General features: G+C 37.8%; 1 protein-coding gene across 5 annotated transcripts in view; it reads left to right on the forward strand.

Annotated features, from left to right (window-relative positions):
- LOC131682800 (ubiquitin carboxyl-terminal hydrolase 38) overlaps positions 1-16127 on the forward strand; it is a 354353-nt gene that overhangs the window by 150913 nt on the left and 187313 nt on the right. The gene's annotated exons all lie outside the window — the stretch shown is intronic.

Consider the following 16127-nt stretch of genomic DNA (forward strand, 5'->3'; position numbering starts at 1 on the left):
TATCGCTGTCAATGATTGGAAATATTCCAATTTGTTCTTTATTGTTATAGCCTTTAAAAGGACTTTTAACAATAATAACATGCAGAATGGAACAATTATTCAGCTTTAACTGAGGTTTGCCAACTCTTCCATCCGCGCGCTATTTACATCGGATCACCCCCAGCGGTAGCAGTGATCAAATGCAGCACTCATCGCAGCGCATTGTCAACATGCATGGCTGCTACTGCTGTTCTTTACGGCCCGACGTTCGAAGGGAGAATGAAGTCGCTCAAGGAATGAAATTCTTTAAATAGTCGAGGATGACGTCATTCATAGAAGCGTAGTGTGCTGGGTGCTCCAATATGTCGTACGAGTCGCTATAGGCACGATGTTACTTATCTGGCAAAACAGCAACAACTGATTCAAACAGTCACGCGGAACATTTATTTATAACTTTTCGTGCTCATTTGAATCACTAAGCTGCTCCCTATCGACGGCGCTGCCGGGGATAGTTTGACTGATGTATGGGAATTTTCACGTTTTCGAGATCTGTTCATTTTTGTTTGTTTTTCAATAGCGTGCTATTGAAATACAAAAACACTATAGCAATAAAACATAATTTCAGTTAATTCCGAATTGTTTGGTGATAACCAGACGGAAATCCGTTCATAAATAAGAAAGTTATTAGCGTTCAAAATAGTGACGCAAAAACGTGACATCGTTTGATTTTAGATTTTAGAATGACACCCTGCCCCAGATAGTGCAGTAAGACATTTTCAATGTCAAAAACATATAACCGAAATATGAAACATGAAAACCAATAGGCTCTTTACCCTACGCAGCTACAAAGCGCCGTAAACATGGATTAACAAGTTACAACGCACACGCATGCATAAAAATAAATATATTTTTTCAAACGCAACACTCTTAAGCAGCACACACCGTATTGAATTAAATCCAAACCACCCCACCCTCCCACTTTGCAAATCATTCTGTGACACCGTGCTGGTACCCGAAAAATCCGCACACGGCCACCGCTGCCGAAAATGCATAGCGTCTACCGCTTAGTGTAGTGCCCAGACGCTGCAGCCATGATCTTACCCGTTCGACATAAGAACAAAAACTGATTCAAACGGGTACGCGTCACCTCTATTTATAAACTAACCGTATATGGTTTAGTCACTTAGGTGCGAGTGTGTGCGAATGCCAACGTTACCGAAAATCGATACCGCTTATTGCATCGCCCGGAGACGATGTTGCTCGTGTGGGATAAGAGCAACAACTGATTTAAACGGACATGCGTTGCTTCTATTTATGACTTTTCGTGTTTCATTGAGCAACTAACCTGCCCTCTTTTGACGGCTGTGTCTGAGAAATCTGCCTCACGAATGGTAATTTTCCCGTTTTTCGTGAACTTTTTAATTTTACCAATTTCCAAAAGTCTACTTTTATTGGGGAGATATTAAATTATTACCAATATTTAAGTTAGGTGTTTCTGAATCGGTTGGTGTATGAATGATTGAAATCCATCTAGTAATATCGGAGTTATAAGCGTGCAAACCTTACATAGTTTCGTTACATGGGAGATAGTTTAGATTTTAGAATGACACCTAGCCCCTGATAGTGGAGTAAGACATTTTTAATGTCAAAAAATACAATCTTCGTGGTATTACATAGTTATTCAAATAACTCCAAAATATAAAAATTCAAAAAATCTGTCGACAAAGCAGATTTTACGTGTGAAATACATAGTGTTTTGAACTCCGCTAATGTTGCCGCACGTTTAATATGTCTAGGCATCGAATTGAAAAAACTTATTCCTTTATACAACAAGGAGTTCTGTGATCTACTAAATAAAAAGTTAGGTGTTCTTGCATCAGACGCGTTTCTAGTGTTGTACCTATGCACATCACTTCCTCTTTCAATTCGATAACACAAATATCGAGGCAGCATTCCATTAATAATTTTAAAAATGAACACCATTGTTAAGTAATAAATACTTTGCTTCACAGAGAGCCATTGTAATGCGCTTAGCATGAAACTAGAGGAAGTGTATCTGTTACATTTTAAAATTAATCGCATGATTCTATTTTGCAATCGCTGTAACCTCAATATTTGTGTTTGATTGGCAAGAAACAAAATGGACGGGCAGAAGTCAATATGTGGTGAAACAATAGATTTATATAATAAAATTTTACTACTAATTGTTAAATCATTTTTAAGACGACACAATATACCATACTTTTTAGCAATCTTTTTGATGACATTGTCGATGTGAGACTTAAAGGTTAACTTATCATCAATGATTATTCCAAGATATTTTAATTCACTAACGCGATCAATAGTCTCACCATTTATTTCAACGTTAACGTCAGGCCTAGTATTAGCCGAAGAGATAATCATATATTTAGTTTTAGCAACATTTAACTTTAATTGTTTAAATTTTCACCAACGAGCAAGAGAATGCAAATCTTCGTTCAAATGCGCCACGGCTTCATCTATATCCTTAGCTGCAATGAACAGAACAGTGTCGTCAGCAAACAAATTTAAGTCACAAAATCGTAAAACTCGCCTAATGTCATTTATATACATAATAAATAAAATAGGACCTAAGGCACTACCTTGCGGCACTCCAAGAGGATTGTCGAGAGGACTAGATACAAAATCGTTAAAACTAGTTTTCTGAGTTCTATCACATAAATAGTTTTCAAACCACTTATGTGCTATCCCTCCGATACCAAATCGCTCTAAAGTTTTCAAAAGTAAAGGTCTCGAAATTGTCTCAAAAGCGCGTTTCAGATCCAAAAATACAGCAAAAATAGTCTCTTTAACCTCGATTTTCTCTTTCCATTTTGCTAACACTAGATTCAAAGCGGTTTCGCAAGAGTGTCCCTCTCGGTATCCCGATTGCTCCGGAATTAGCAAATTATTATTATTCAAATAACTCATCAGCTGGCCCTTAACAACAAGTTCTAAAATTTTCTCTAATGTGTGCAACATGTTAATGGGGCGGTACTCTTCGGCTTTATCCGTCCCAGTAACTTTGGGAATAGGCATCACAAGTGATTCCTTCCAAACTGTCGGCACGTGCCCAGTTTGTAGCGATTCATTTACAAGGTCCAGCAGATCGTGTCCGATGACATGAAAGCAATCCTGTATCACTTTTGCATTGACGTTATCGATACCAGCCGATTTTCTCAAAGAAAAATAAATATCTTTCAATTGTTCAAAAGTGATTGGGTGAAATCCATCAAATCTACAGTTAATATTAATCGGCTGTGTTATTTCCACAGGTTCACTGACCAGCTCAATACTTTGATTGATCAGTTGGACACTGTTAACGAAATAACTGTTCAATTTTTCAGCTATTATTTGTTCAGATTGTTCTTCTATCCCGTTAAAAGTTATGGACTGCGAGGAACTACGTTTAAGTTTAATTAAATTCTTTAGGATTTACCATAACTCTTTGCTGTTGTTTTGATGTTGATCGATCTTCCTTTGAATATATTCACATTTGGTCTTCTTCAAGGCCCGTGAATAAATATTTCGCGCGTGTGTGTACCCATTCCAAAGACGTTCACTATTAGTTCTGCAAAATTTCTTGTACTTGTTATCCCTTTTACGTTTAAGGCGCAAAAGATCTAAAGAGTACCAGCTGTTCGAGATATTTGAATTAACAAACTTTTGAGAAACTAAACTATTTGTACACTCTTTCAACACGTTAGTTAGAACAGCTGCCTTGTTATCCAAATTTCCATTCAATTCCATAAAATCCATGCTTCTCGAAACCAGTTGAGACATAGCTTGTTTCGAATATCTTTTCCAGCACTTGATTTTAACTTTATCCTCTTCACGGTTTGGTTCATTATCCAGTAAAATTGAAATTGTCTCATGGTCTGAAATTTTACAATCGGCCTCTACATACGAATGAACCCCATCAAAATTGGAATACACGTGATCTATCAATGTTCTACTGTGTCTGGAAATTCTTGTAAACTCACTAACCGTTTGCTTGAAATTGAAAAACTCTGCCAACTGCTTCAACTGATTCGAATTTTGATCATTGAGCCAATCAATATTGAAATCGCCCGAAATTACATTAGGTTTACTTAAGTCAACGAAATTCTCCCACCAGTTTTCTAAAATTTCTAAAAACCGTCGATCGCTTGAACTAGGAGAATGGTACACTAAGGTTTTTTTTTACACGGGGGATACGTACCGTGTAAAAAAACCGTGCAAAAAAAACCGCGTTAATTGCGAAATCCGTGTAAAAAAAAACCGCGTTAATTGCGAAATCCGTGTAAAAAAAACCGCGTTAATTGCGAAATCCGTGTAAAAAAACCGTGTTAATTCAGAAAACCGTGCAAAAAAAAACCGCGTGATTCCGAAAATCGTGCAAAAAAACCGCGTTACATTCAATGCAAAAGACAGACGATTTTAGGAAAAGGGATGATTTCGGAGTTTTATCAAAAATGTTGTAAGTCCTTTTGAAGGCAAAAGACTTAGACGATTTTTGAACAGGTTTTTTTTTGCACGGATTATGCAAGTAGCACGGTTTTTGCTTTTTCCAATTCCTTAGGTTTTTGGAAAAGTGGAAACGTCGGATCTTGAGGTTTCCTTTTGTCCCGCACTTTAACAATATGGTTGTTTTCGGTACAGTGTTAACGAGTAGGCACCAAATATCGATGCCTGAGGCCATTTGGAATACCAAGATGACGACTTCCGGTCTAACAGAATTTTCAATAACCCAATCAGTATGCATATTTTCCGAACGGGCCTAATGAGTGCATGATAGAGATCAATGTCTGAGGCCATTTTGAAATACAACATTGAGACTATCGGCTTCGCGATATTCTGTATAACTCACAACATGGAGTGTTTTGGAACTGGTTTGACAAATATGCAGTTGCCAGAGGTCTGGCGTCATTGTAACACCCAAGATGGTTCTGATTATTTAGTATAAATATCCAGCGTAAAACAAAAAGATACATTTATTTTTGTATATTTTGCATTTATAAGATAAGAAAAATGTGCTCATGAATGGATTTACTCGAATTTGAGTTGGTTCGTCTGCTAGAGCTCATCGAGCGAATCTTCATGCGAGACTCAAAGTCGAATCAAAAAGCTGACATAATCAGGGGGAAATAATAAAATCAGGTCTTCGCTGTATTATTAAGGGGGGCGTCTGGTGAAAAGTGCTCAAACCGAAAGTTATTTTGTTTTACGATTTTGAAGGCAAGGGAACAATGCATCTTTTATGTAATGTAAAGCTTTAAATTTGTACGTTTATTCTGTACGAAAAAAATATTTGCACGGCCTTATTCTGCGCGGCATGTGACGTGAGACGACGAAACTCACCTCACTTTACGTGACTTTTCTCACCCGATTCTGAGAGTCGACTCGGATGAGGTGAGATTCCTCATTGCGGTTAAATGGGAGTCTCACGTCACCCGAAGTGACTCTTCAGAATTGGGTGAAGTCACGTAGAGTGAGGTGAGATTAGTCGTCTCACGTTACACGCCGCGCAGAATAGGGTCGGCAGCCACGCAGAGCCACACATACGAGCGTTCCAAGAGTAGACGTCCAACCATTTCCACGTCGAGGAGCGCCGCGGTTAACACGATGACTCTTGATAAAATTGTTTGACACAGGAAATTAAGTAAAATTTGTAAAGCTTAGACTTGTAGTTACTCGATGAACCCAAAAAAAAGTTCGAGTTTAGGAAAATGGCTTCATGTAAACCGAAAAATCTCATATTTTTCTGTAAAATTCGTGCACTTTTCTTCAAAATAATAGAGAGAACAATTTTTTCATTCCGTTTTCTGTGGTTCACCGACAGGCTACACATATTGTGCATTTTCATAAAAAAATCAAGTCAATTCTTTGATTAGTTTTTGAGTTATCGTGTTCACCAATTTGAAAAACGCGGTTTCGAAAAAACGCTATTAAATGATACTCCATATCAAATTGCATCACGGAAAAAATGACGTGGAAAACAATCCATTTGGTATTTTCTCTTAAAAATTTGGGTGGAAGTAGTTTAAAGTGTATTGTTCACACTGTATTTTTATCGCTGTCAGTCTTAAGAAAATTGTTGCCGATAGATTGAAATCTGCGTGTGTCACAGCAAATACGCGCGAGGAATGCATGGCTGTTTAAAACAAAAGAAGTTCAGCGTGGTCACCGAGATTGCGGGAGACGATTCTAGAGGCTCAATACTAACAATTAAGCGGATAAAAAAGAAGTCGATTTTTTTGCCCACTACACCAGAAGCACTCTTAAGATGAATGAGATGTACACTAAAGCAGAGATGATGCTTATAGAGATGCTCGAAGACTGAAGCCAAAAGTTCCAATCGAATCCAAAACAACGGTTCCAAACTAGCAATGTAAACAAATATGGCGGATTTAGGAAGTAATGCGTGGGGAGTATCGAGATTGAAATGAAAAGAAATACATGTCTGCATCCTGCATCATCGATACATTTTTTCTAGTGCAACGAAAAACATGTAGACAGGCTCAGTAACGTAAATCAATGCGTTTCCAAGTTACATGATTGAGTATTGTGGGAAATATTTCAAAAAAGGAATTCGCCAAGCATTCATTAAAACTACAAGTCACTCGCTGTTTACACAATATTCCTGGTTGCCAAAACTAGCAGACAAATAATTTGTAAAACCGTGCAGCCAAATTCACTGTTTTTCTCGCCGCGTGTCTTTATATTTAAAACATCGTCTTGGCACTAAAATAGAAGTCACCATCTTAGATGAAAACATGACTTCCGGAATTGACATCCGGTATCTATTCATTAACGCTATTACAAAAATTCTCACATTGTTGTGGTAATTGAAAATTTTACTAAACCGAAGTAGCCATCTTGATTTTCGAAATGGTCTCAGACATTGATATTTGGCACCTACTCGTCAATCCCGTTCCAAAAATACTCATATTGATTGGGCTTTGGAGAATTCCACAGAACCGGAAGTCGCCATCTTGAATTTCAATATGGCACCAGACATCGATATCTAGCGTCTATTCGTCAATTCCATTCCAAAAATACCCATATTGATTCGATTTTAGAGAATTCCAATGAACCTGAAGTCGCCATCTTGGTTTTCCAAATGGCCTCTGACACTGATCTCTATCATGCGCTCTATTAGGCCCGCTCTGAAAATATGCATGCTAATTGGGTTATAGAGAATTCCACTGAACCGGAAGTCGCCTTCGATATCTGACGGCCACTCATCAATCCCGTTCCAAAAATACCCATATTCATGGGGTTTCAGAGACTTCCACTGGACCGGAAATCGCCATCTTGGTTTTCAAAATGGCCTTAAACGTCGATATCTGACGTTCACTCATCAATTTCGTTCCAAAAATACCCATATTGATGGGATTTCAGAGAATTCCACTGAACCGGAGATCGCCATCTTCGTTTTCCAAATGGCCTTAAACATCGATATCTGACGTCCACTCATCAATCCCGTTCCAAAAATAGCCATATTGATGGGGTTTCAGAGAATTCCACTGAACCGGAAGTCGCCATCTGGTTTTCAAAATGGCCTTAAACATCGATATCTGACGTCCACTCATCAATCCCGTTCCAAAAATAGCCATATTGATGGGGTTTCAGAGAATTCCACTGAACCGGAAGTCGCCATCTTGGTTTTCTAAATGGCCTCAGACCTGATAATTTGGCATCTACTCGTTAATGCTGTTCCAAAAGCAATCACTTCCACTTTTCCAAAAATCTTCGAAATTCTTTGCATTCAAAAAACTTGGTCAAAAACCGTCTAAGTCTAGACCTGTGCGCCGCCGCGCCACGCCGCCGCCCCCGGTAATTTTTAACGTACGCCGACGCCGAACGGTAGATCGGCGGCGCGCCGCCGATGCATTTTTCCCGCGCCGACAATTCGCGAACTCTAAAATTGTTGACTCATAATTTTATCCACAAATCTAGGAACATTGTCTATGGACCGAATATACGACGTTAACTGATTGATGATTTATCACATCTAGATCATTCCTTGGTATTAGTGGTCGTCAATTGGATTACAAAAATAAAATAATCTTGATATTTTCTCGAAAACCATTACACGACACTCGTTATATAATTCAAAGATCCATTCTTGCTTCGTCAACTGATTATGATTGTGAGCATATAAGTTTCAATTCACCATTCGTGTGCGTGAAATGGTCCACAAATTAAAAAAAACACACTTCCACTTTCAAGATATATGTGCGTGAAATTTACGATGATGTGCCTGATCCTAATCTTTGCACGTAATCAATTTCACTGGAACGCAGTGTATTATTCATTGATTTTTTAACCGATTCTTAATTCCTAACATGCTACACACGATTCACCAGTCGAGTTCGTGAAACTGTTCATGATGTAATTCATGAAGTAATTAATTTTCCACATAATCTTATTGTACTTACGTAAACAATTACAAGGAACTTAGACTATTATTCATGAATTATTCGCTCTGCTTTTTGGTTTTGAAATTTCTATGTGAGCTATTGTGCTAGCAACCAGTCTCATAGGCACGAGAATTAGATACAAAGACATTACTAGGACCTGTAACCCTGTTATTCCTTTGTTAAAATTCAGAGAAATGTTCGGAATTAAATGAAACTGCGCTGAGCAAAATACATTACCTAGCCACAATTCATGTCCGTGAAATAATTTAGAAAACTATAAGACATGTGACTCTGTGCAAAAAATCCAACGGTAAGCTCAAGACTAAAATATCACGATAACACGACGAGAATTTACGAAAATCGTTGCACGTGGTTCAATTCTTGACTGTTTTAGTCAATAAAGTTAATACAAATCAATGTTTCATCGAGTTATGAATTAGAATCATAAAAATATTAAACATATTCAGACACAACCACCTACTAACCATTTGAGTATAATGTCATCTTTTTTGCGTGAACTAGTTTTGTGAAAACACAAAAATTATTTTCAATACGAGGTTTATTTATAATTGATTGAATCGTGACCTGAGAGGGTAAGATTTCTAGTCTCATAAATTATTCATCGTGTGATCTAGCCCCACTCAAGAAATATTTTCAGTGTCAGTTGCACCAGCCCGGTATCACAGACAAATAAGACGTAACACGAGATGAATTTTCATCACTCGTAGTAAAAAAACGGTCGATTTTAATTACAAATCGGTGGCGTTAGTGAAGAGATTTTGACACAGAACTAAATGCGTTACTTAGTTTCCGCACTCACCCGAAAACGTTACGGTCTTTTTAATCTCATGCAAAGCAAAACAAACAATATGGGCCGGAAATGTTAAATTCATTCTTGTCGAAGTGCCCAAGGTGGGAGTTGTTCACAACCATTTCTTAAGTTACAACACGATGCCGATCGGTGAGTAAGCACATAGCAGGATGTTAGTAATTTAATTGATTCGGTGTATCGAATGTATGCAATGGATTAGAATTTGTTGGTCCCCGGAACTGCTGGAGAACTGCTGAAGGGTGGGGTGCCGGTGCTACGAAAAGTAGAGATACACTCAGACCATTTTCAATCCGACTTGTTTAGTGATCAGTTTAAACCTAACAGGAGCTAACACGTCAAGTCGTGGAATGATTATGATTGATAGTAACTGTATATTTAGGTTTCGTCAGGGTGTAGATCTGTATGATTCCAGCACATCGAGCACACTTTGCACTCAAGATAGAAGCAGACCGTACGTTGTAAGAAAATGTAGTGCCAGGGAATCGTATTCCTTATCATCGTGGCGATGTTGTACTTACAAGAAGTAAAAGTAAACACCAGCCTGAAAAATGAAGTAATGTGTCTACCTTGAAAGGTGTCCTTACACGATCATTAAAAGTGACATTTCTGCGCAGTAAGGGTTCCTGATATCTGTGGGATTCTAAAAGAGCGACAGTAAACAATCCAGGGACAACTTGACAGATACTGCTTGTTTCATATATGCACCACCGATTTGATGGTGGCGCTAGTATGCCTTCTCTGTATGAGTACACGAACAACGAAACAAAAAAGTTTCAAGAGAAAAGCGTGTTTCGTTACGCGAGCAAAGTTACATAAATATTATTATATATTTAGCTGGAAGTCGTTGTTTTTAACAACCGGCTCTCTTCCTCCCTAAACATGTTTTGGTTTTCTTGTTGTGTGAAGTTTGAAATCGTTAAATCATTGGTGCTTTTTATCTCGAGAAATGTAAATGAAAAACATTTGGCCAATGAAAGTACATCACCACCAAGCTTAACAATTCGTTTTGAATAGAATTTGTGTTTTTATCAGAATTCTAGCAGCAAAAAGAAATTGTAGAAATGGTAGAAATGCTTAAATTGATTATTTTCCACAGATATGGAAAATAAAAAATGGGATGCGCCTTTTTCAAATTTTGCTCCATTCGAGCCGCCATGACATCACCAAATCACCCCAAAATTTGCTTATGAATTCAATATATAAGAGCTGTCAATTGTCCCCGGGCTTACGGTAAGGATGACTAAATAGAAACAAAAAACAATGAAAAGACAACAACAATTAATTTCCTCAAACAAAACAAAAACTCTTTTACCGTTGCTTAATTTCCCAAATATAGAACAATAAATAATTATTATGGGTCATTGAAATACAGTCGTTACTCTGCATTCTTCAAATTTGTCCATTGCAATCATTATTGCATGCGAAGTCGTAGTATGCGACATCGACAATTTTTCTATTTCGTTCTTCAAATTTTACAAGCAGGGTGGGGACTATTGGAGCTTTAGTTGAAAAAAAAGTTTGATATGGTTGCGAGAATTACATTTTGTGCAATGTGTTCAACAGATGTCGCTAGTACATCGTGGGAGATGATTTTTTAGATTTTTTTAAGCTGTAACGTTTGTTTGTATGTGCTGTGAAGTCTGTTAATAGAAATCTGTCTGAAATGTCTGTCAATAGAAACCGAAAATTTGGGAAAGGAACTGTACTGTCAAGATTTTTTTTAGTTACCTAGGCGTTAATATTCGTCACGCCGACACACGCCGGCGCGCCGCCGCCGATGGGGTCCAACGGCGTGACGCCGCCGCCGCCGGCCAAAAATGTCGCTTACGCCGCCGCCGATTAAAAATGCATCGGCGCACACCTCTACACCAGACATCGATATCTAGCGTCTATTCGTCAATTCCATTCCAAAAATACCCATATTGATTCGATTTTAGAGAAATCCAATGAACCTGAAGTCGCCATCTTGGTTTTCTAAATGGCCTCTGACACTGATCTCTATCATGCGCTCTATTAGGCCCGCTCTGAAAATATGCATGCTGATTGGGTTATAGAGAATTCCACTGAACCGGAAGTCGCCTTCTTGGTTTTTAAAATGGCCTTAAACATCGATATCTGACGGCCACTCATCAATCCCGTTCCAAAAATACCCATATTCATGGGGTTTCAGAGACTTCCACTGGACCGGAAATCGCCATCTTGGTTTTCAAAATGGCCTTAAACGTCGATATCTGACGTTCACTCATCAATTTCGTTCCAAAAATACCCATATTGATGGGGTTTCAGAGAATTCCACTGAACCGGAGATCGCCATCTTGGTTTTCCAAATGGCCTTAAACATCGATATCTGACGTCCACTCATCAATCCCGTTCCAAAAATAGCCATATTGATGGGGTTTCAGAGAATTCCACTGAACCGGAAGTCGCCATCTGGTTTTCAAAATGGCCTTAAACATCGATATCTGACGTCCACTCATCAATCCCGTTCCAAAAATAGCCATATTGATGGGGTTTCAGAGAATTCCACTGAACCGGAAGTCGCCATCTTGGTTTTCTAAATGGCCTCAGACATGATAATTTGGCATCTACTCGTTAATGCTGTTCCAAAAGCAATCACTTCCACTTTTCCAAAAATCTTCGAAATTCTTTGCATTCAAAAAACTTGGTCAAAAACCGTCTAAGTCTTTTGCCTTCATAAGGATTTTTGCTAAAACCGTGTTAATAGTGAAATCCGCGCAAAAAAAAAAAATTTATCAAAAATCGTCTAAGTTTTTTGCCTCCAAAAGGACTTAGAACATTTTTGCGAAACCCGTGCAAAAAAAATTGCTGAGAAATCGTCTGTCTTTTGCCTTTAAAAGGACTTAGAATATTTTTGCGAAAAACCGTGTTAATTGCGAAAACCGTGCAAAAAAAACTTGGTCAAAAACCGTCTAAGTCTTTTGCCTTCATAAGGATTTTTGCTAAAACCGTGTTAATTGCGAAATCCGCGCAAAAAAAAAATTGATCAAAAATCGTCTAAGTTTTTTGCCTCCAAAAGGACTTAGAACATTTTTGCGAAACCCGTGCAAAAAAAATTGCTGAGAAATCGTCTGTCTTTTGCCTTTAAAAGGACTTAGAATATTTTTGCGAAAAACCGTGTTAATTGCGAAAACCGTGCAAAAAAACTTGGTCAAAAACCGTCTAAGTCTTTTGCCTTCATAAGGATTTTTGCTAAAACCGTGTTAATTGCGAAATCCGCGCAAAAAAAAATTGATCAAAAATCGTCTAAGTTTTTTGCCTCCAAAAGGACTTAGAACATTTTTGCGAAACCCGTGCAAAAAAAATTGCTGAGAAATCGTCTAAGTCTTTTGCCTTTAAAAGGACTTAGAATATTTTTGCGAAAAACCGTGGTAATTGCGAAAACCGTGCAAAAAAAAACCGTGCTAATTGCGAAAACCGTGTAAAAAAAGCCGTGTAAAAAAAACCGTTCAAAAAAAACCGTGTAAAAAAAACCTTAGTGTATACTACTGCAAAATTTCCCATCTGCATGCCTCTTTCAACTGATATACCCAAGAACCAATTATTATCAACTGCTTCGTTTAACCGAACGTTGAATTTAATCGATTCTTTGGCGCAAATAGCAACTCCACCGGTATGTCTGGAATGAGATAGGCAAAAAACAACTTTATAACCCGGAATGCTATACTGATCAAATGCATCAGCATCAACAATATGTGTTTCTGATATTAAAACCAACAATGGACGTTTGTTTTCTACAAGATGTCGCATTGCGACAAAGTTTGTAGATAACCCAGCTATATTTAAATACAATATTTCAGACAACCTCTCGTTTGTTAGTTGCTATTCACTTGACAAAACGTTGCTTTTTTAAATTCTAGCAGTCTCCGATATACTGAACACTGCTTACTAAATGCCGCATGATTTACGTCCAAATTCATTTTACGTTCATTATACAATTAACGCATTTAAAATCCGTTGACGAGCATTCAGATGTTCTATGTGCTCCATTACATCTGGAGCATGTTTCTTTATTCACGCATCCCGTGCTCTTATGACCATATTCTCCACAGTTGAAGCAGCGCAGCACGTTTAAGGCCTCAAAAACAGAACACCTATCCCAACCAATGTTTACCGCACGGGCTGACATCAGGCTGCTATAAGTGTCCTTATCAACTTCAATTATAACATTGTATTTGTTATATTTGAATCGTGGATTTTGGAAATTGGCAACAACTTTAACATATTCAAACGGAATACCCTCATTCTGACTCTTCAATAAGTCAATGAAGACTTCTTCAGAGTATCGATCACTCATCCCCATTATTTTTATTCCCGGTTTACCGGGTGTCGGTATAACAGCATTATACTTTTCACCCAGATTGCTTACAATGTTTTCTTTCACCGATTCAATATTATCCCGAGTTGCACACTCCACAATAATCGAGCCATCTTTACCGTTTTTAAAGTTGCTAATTTTGTGCACCTTTGGATCTAATTTATTTTTTAATTCATTCCTCGTGTCGTCACTCGATTGCAACGGCTCGACTGGTTTAATCATAATGACCGGGCGAGCCTTACGTTTCGTTTGACTTCTAGTTCTAATTTTATTCGTCCCTGTAGCTCCCGACAAAACATTCGCGTAAGTAATTTTACTATTTTTATCAAAAACCTCCTCATTATTTCCATCATCGTCTCTTTCAATTAACATCGGTTCATCTTCTTTATTCGTCAAAATTTTTCGTTTTCTACTGGGATTCCCGTCAGATTCAGAATGAACCTTCCTATTACTAAAATTTCTCTTTCTGTTCATTCCAACTAATTCAATTTCACGCTTAACATTTTCATTAAAACAACTTTTAAAATCTTCCAACTTTTTGGCAACACTGTTTTCCAAGCCAGCCAATTTACTCTCGAGAGAGTTGTTGAAAGACCTGATCAGTTTTTCTATTCCGTTTTCTACTGCGATGTTTATCTGTGCATCGATGTTTTTTCGGGCATCAGTGAGAGATTCAGAAATGGAAGCGAATTGTTCCATCTTCTTATCCAACTCAATGATTATCGAACTGACATCCTGCACACCAGAAGACTGGGTTGATAAACATGTTGCACATTTGTAGCAAAGACTTGCATTATCAGCAAACCCAATTTACCATGGCCTTTGTTAACCCGGAACATTCTTGATGATATTTATCGCCGCAAAAAAGGCATAGTACAAGACCTTCGGCGAGACTCACCGTGCCCGTACTCTTTGCAAACAGGCCACTCATTATAGGCAAATTAAACAACAGCTGGAGAAGCGGGACAAAAACAAAAAAATATAACACTGCGTCACCTCGCTGCTGGGAAACTTAGAAAGCCAGCCGATGCAGCGAAATGAAATCCGAAAATCACAGAACAATAATAGTCTGTATGACTACACACTATACTTATCTGAATGATATTCCGATTGGCGATTAGCGCCCACAAAGTTTTCAACGAAAAACAAAGTATTTCTCACAAATTTAAGCGATTGCTTCCTGCACAATGTACATACAAGTTACCATATTCACTTTCACAAAGCAATGACCGGCCGGTTGTCACGGTAAAGATAGATACGTCTACCTTTATCAGGACACATGTTAGTGAACTCGGGTGATTCGTAGTTATTCTGCCTTAGCTCGAGCCTCATTATCAGAAGGCAAGTTTACTTCACATCCTTGCTCTCACTTGAGCACTATGGCTCTAAGTTTCATAGCTTTCCCTACCCAGTAATCTCTAGCTAATTGAATGTCGTTAAAACGCAAAAAAAAACAAATAATAACCATATTATAAAATTTATTGGTTTGAATTTAACGTGGTCAGATCAAGTTAAATACTTGGGTTTGATTTACGATAAAAAACTCACTTTTAAGGATCACATTGAAAGAATCCAAACAAAATGTAACAAATATATAAAATGTTTATACTCTCTTATAAATAGGAATCTGCTCTGCCTAAAGAACAATCTATTAATTTATAAACAAATATTTAGACCGGCAATGGTATATGCAGTGACAATCTGGGCAAGTTGTTGTGCTACTAGGAAGAAAACGCTTCAAAGGATTCAGAATAAAATTATGAAAATGATTTTGAAGCGTTTTCCCTGGTTTAGCACAAATGAGTTGCACAGACTCGCAAATATAGAAGCATTAGAAATTATGACGAACAGTATTATAAGCAACTTCCGACAAAAATCGTTGCAATCTTCAATTGCAACAATTAGCTCTCTTTATAGTTTATAAGCTAGTTTATAAGGTTTGTTTAGCTCCTTATTCACAAGACAAGTAGGCTTAAAACATCCTACAGAAAAAGAACAACTGCGAAAGCATATTATATCTTAACAATAAATTCCTGAATCATGTAAACAATAGGGATGAAAAGTCACCACTTCTGGCTGAACACCCAATATACTAAATTAAAAATGTAATGCAAACAAAACAATGTAATCAAATAGAAAATAATATATAAAAAACTAGAGACTGGGAGATCTCAGGTTCGATTCCTGCTTGAGGATATATCTTTTCTCGGTGTTTCCAATAAAAAAAATGAATTTTCGCAGTTTCTTCATTCTCATCGTTCCGGTCATTCTTTCTCTGTCTGTTTTCCAGTGCACACGTTCATAAAAATCCTTAAGAAAGAAAAAAAAGCAAACAACGACTGGAATTGTCGTTAGCATCTGCTGATAGGCTTTGAGGCAGACATCAACATGCCCTCTCCATAGCCTCTACCCACTGCCAAAGTCTGGCGGCGACTGAGTTAGGTAGGGCAAACAGTGATAATAAATATCTCAAGCCTTGAGCGCAGTCCACTGGACCTAAAATAGATAACGAGAGAGATTTGGCCCGATCGACGAGAGGGAGAGATGACGATCTGCT

Source organism: Topomyia yanbarensis, chromosome 2, assembly GCF_030247195.1.
Source record: "Topomyia yanbarensis strain Yona2022 chromosome 2, ASM3024719v1, whole genome shotgun sequence".
NCBI lineage: Eukaryota > Metazoa > Arthropoda > Insecta > Diptera > Culicidae > Topomyia > Topomyia yanbarensis.